Genomic DNA, 4492 nt, shown 5'->3' on the forward strand with positions numbered 1-4492 from the left:
AGGCAGATTTCTGAGTTCGAGGCCAGCCTGGTCTACAGAGTGAGTTCCAGGACAGCCAGGGCTACACAGAGAAACCCTGTCTCGAAAAAAAAAAAAATCACATAGAGTCATAGACACACAGGGGAGAGGCCTGGGAAAGAGAGAGGAAAAGCCATGGTGGGGGTGGAGTAAGGTTGAAGAATCAATACACCCAGCATTTCTAGCAAACCCCAGAGACAGAGGTGGGCCCGAGTATCTCTCCCCAGAGAGTTCAAAGCAACCCAGTTCTGCAGAAACCTTCATTTCTGTCTTTTGTCTTCAGAATGGCAAAAGGACTCATTTCTGTGGTTTAAAGTCACCAGGTTTGAGGTCATCTGTCATCTGAGCTCTAGGGAACCAATCCGCTCACACCGAGCGAGAGAGGAAAATGAAAATTATGGAGGCATATTATTTTAACCAGTTTGACAAAGATCACAAGGTCTGATAGCAGCGCCTGTTCTGAGAAGCACTCGCTTTCTTTCTCTGCCGGCAGGAAGATATGTAAATTGATGTAATCATCCTGGAGTTGATGTGACAAATTCTGTCAAAATGACAAATGAGATTTCCTTCTGACCCAGCAATTCTGCTTCTAGGATTTGCCCAACACATGAAGAAATGATCACCCATGGGATCTGCGGGCACACACCTGTAATCCCAGCACCGGGGAGACCGAGAGTCACCAGCTTGAGATCATTCTAGGATTACATAGTGAAGATGGGAGTAGGGAGTGGGCAGGAGAAGCCGAGGCAGAAGGTTCATAGCAGATTCAAGTCTAGCCTGGGCTACATAGTGAGTTCTAAGCCAGCCTGAACTGCATAGCCCCAACCTGTTTGGAATAAATAAGGAGAAGGAAAAGGAGGAGAAGGAAGAGGAGACAGAGGAGGAGACAGAGGAGGAGGAGGAGATGGAGGAGGAGGAGGAGGAGATGGAGGAGGAGGAAGAGGAGGAGGAGGCTTGGTAGCACACAACCAGGATCCTAGCACTCTGGAACCAGAGCCAAGAATGGCAGAAATTCTAGGTCACAGGGTCTTACTATGTAGTCTGGCTTGGAATTCTATTATGTTAGACCAGGTTGGCTTTAAAATCATAGAGAACCTGTCCTGCCTCCTGAGAACAGAAGCTGAGCACCACTACACCTGGCTCCTCCTTTCCCTTTCTGAGTAAGTGTCTCCTTTCTTGACCCTCTGGACATTTTCACTCTTTTTCTGAAGACCCCACTTCTGCCACACAGCTGTTTGCTGGCCTCCGTCTTGGAGCCTGTGACTTCTTGGACTGTAATTTTAAAGGTGTGGCTTTCTCTCCTCTCCCTTTCCACCTGCCTCCTCCTGGCAGCTGCCTAGCTTTGCAGCCTGCCTCCCCTGCAAACCTTCCCAGACTCTACACGCTGGTCCTTAAGACCTTCCAAATTCTTTTAAAAAATTTGCATTAAGGTAACTAAGAACCCATGAAAGGAGGCCCCAAGCTCCCTGGTAACATGAAGACCTGTGTTCAGATCACGGGACTCATGGGGGAAAAAAAAACTGGTTGTAGAGTACATGTGAGATCTCATCACTGGGGGAAGCAGACACAAGAAGGTCCTGGGGGTTCACAGGCTGGATAGTCTAGCCTAACAAGTGACCTGCTTCGGGTTCAGTGAATAACCCTTTTGTACACACACACACACACACACACACACACACACACACACACACACACACACTATACAGAGTAAGGAAGGAGGGAGAGAGAGGGTGAGCGTCTAATAGGAAGGAAGAGGAGCAAGCAGAGAGGCAGATTGGGCTTGCGCAGTCTGGGCCAGGTCTCTCTGCAAACATGACAAAGGGAGGTGATTGGGACTAGGAGTGGAAGTGGCACTTCACACTTGGATCAGAAGGGGTTAGATCCTAAAAAAGAAAAGTGGCGGTGGGTTAGCACGCACCGGCTACCGCCTCAGCTGTGCGCAATTCGCCATGTCCGGGTCCCCGGTAAAGCGTCAGAGGATGGAGTCCGCTTTGGACCAGCTCAAGCAGTTCACCACCATGGTGGCCGACACCGGTGATTTCAATGCCATCGATGAGTACGAGCCCCAAGATGCCACCACCAACCCATCCCTGATCCTGGCTGCAGCCCAGATGCCTGCCTACCAAGAGCTGGTAGAGGAGGCCATTGCCTACGGCAAGAAACTGGGTGGGCCACAAGAGGAGCAGATTAAAAAACGCCATTGACAAACTTTTTGTGCTGTTTGGAGCAGAAATACTAAAGAAGATTCCAGGCCGTGTATCCACAGAAGTTGATGCAAGGCTTTCCTTTGATAAGGATGCCATGGTGGCCCGAGCCAGGTGCCTCATTGAGCTTTACAAAGAAGCTGGGATCGGCAAGGACAGAATTCTCATCAAGTTATCATCCACCTGGGAGGGGATTCAGGCTGGAAAGGAGCTGGAGGAGCAACAGGGCATCCACTGCAACATGACACTGCTTTTCTCCTTCGCCCCGGCTGTGGCCTGTGCTGAAGCGGGCGTTACGCTCATCTCTCCCTTTGTGGGGCGCATCCTTGATTGGCATGTAGCAAACACAGACAAGAAATCCTATGAACCCCAGGAGGACCCTGGGGTCAAGAGTGTCACCAAAATCTACAACTACTACAAGAAGTTTGGCTACAAGACCATTGTCATGGGCGCCTCCTTCCGCAACACGGGTGAGATCAAAGTACTGGCAGGCTGTGACTTCCTCACCATCTCACCGAAGCTCCTGGGGGAGCTGCTCAAGGATAACGGGAAGCTGGCACCTACGCTGTCCGTCAAGGCGGCCCAGGCCAGTGACTTGGAGAAGATACATCTGGACGAGAAGGCCTTCCGTTGGCTGCACAATGAGGACCAAATGGCTGTGGAGAAGCTCTCCGATGGAATCCGCAAATTTGCTGCTGATGCCATAAAGTTGGAGCGGATGCTCACGGAACGAATGTTCAGTGCTGAGAACGGAAAGTAGTGCCGCACCTGAGGCTGGACCCCAGACCTGCACTGCCTTTGAGCTGGGTCCCGATTGCACATGGCTTGTGACGAATGAATCTTGCATTTTTTAATGATCGGAGAAGGGATGGATCATAGGATTCTGATTTTATGTGAAATTTTGTCTAATTCATTAAAGCAGTCGCTTTTCCTAAAAAAAAAAAAAAAAAAAAGAAAAGAAAAGAAAAAAGAAAAGAAAAGAAAAAGAAAGAATGAAAAAGAAAAGAAAAAAAAAGTGGCTGGGCATGGTGGCACATACCTTCAGTCCCAGCACCCAGGGGACAGAGGCAGGCAGATCTCTGTGAGTTCAAGGACAGCTTGGTCTACACAGTCAGTTCATGCCAGCCAGGGTTGCATAGGGGGACCCTGAATCAAAAAGAGAAGGAAAGAAGGGGGGGGGAGTAGGAGGGAGGGGGAAGAGAAGGAGGAGCAGTATTCTGTCCCAAAGAATGGTGAAAGACTGAGTGAATGGTGTTGACTACTGTAGGCAAACAGGAGAACCCAGTTCTAGGCAGAGCAGTGGCCAGAGGCCTTGATGTGATCAAAGAGTTGGGCTTTGTGGAAAGACAGAGAAACCCATCCTCTTTTTGGAGTCTGACAGACTCCCACTAAAGTCAACAACTTTATTAATTTATTGGGCATCCGATATGTCCCAGATCAGGGCTCAAAGCTGGAGGGACTCGTGTGCATCATAATCCACTGATATGTCCATTCATTTTCAAAGGCTTAAGTTGTTTTTTTTCTCCTGGGTAGGCTCAAAAGACCTCACAAGATCCACCACTCCAAAATCAAATTACACATGCCTAACTAGAATATCCACAATCCCGCTAAGCCCTTGCAATTTCTCAGAGAATCAGAAGCCAGGACAGTGCCACTCGCCACAGCCCCCCAAGGCTACTGGGGTGCTCGGCTGACTCCAGTCTCAAGGAGCTACAGTGTGGAGGGTACCGAGAGCCACCCCTGGTGGCTGCTTCAATAGCTGGACCCCAAACCGTGTGCGTCAATCTGGAGACTAGGCCATTGTTCAAAGGAGGGTGCCAACCACTAGTTAATTATTTCCCATAGGCTTTTCAAACCCACACAACCAACTATTTATTTATTTATTTTTCTTCCTTGCTGCTTCTTAATGTGAAAAATAAAACAAAACCTCTTTTGTCCTGGTTTATAGTCTTTGGATGCTTTAGAAATGGCTTTCTGTTTTGTTGTTTTGTTTTGAGACAGCATCTCACTGTGTAGCCCTGGCTGGCCTAGAATTCAAGGTATAGACCAGGCTGGCCTTGAACTCACAGATATCTCCTCACCTCTGCCTTATTGTTTGTTTTTTGTTTATTTTTTGTTTTATTCTGTTTTTCTGAGGCAAGGTTTTTCTGTGTAGCCCTGGCTGTCCTATAACTAGCTCTGTAGACCAGGCTAGCCTCAAACTCACAGAGGTCCATCTGCCTCTGCTCTCCAAGTGCTGAGATTAAAGACACGTGTCACCACTGCCTGGC

General features: G+C 48.7%; 1 pseudogene across 1 annotated transcript; it reads left to right on the forward strand.

The window, feature by feature from the left end:
* Positions 1-1967: 1967 nt before the first annotated feature.
* On the forward strand, positions 1968-3064 carry LOC110318778 (annotated as a pseudogene). The gene has a single exon (XR_002380379.2). The product of XR_002380379.2 is annotated as a transaldolase pseudogene (transcript).
* The last annotated feature ends 1428 nt before the right edge of the window (positions 3065-4492 follow it).

This window comes from Mus pahari, chromosome 3 (assembly GCF_900095145.1).
Source record: "Mus pahari chromosome 3, PAHARI_EIJ_v1.1, whole genome shotgun sequence".
Taxonomy (NCBI): Eukaryota; Metazoa; Chordata; class Mammalia; order Rodentia; family Muridae; genus Mus; species Mus pahari.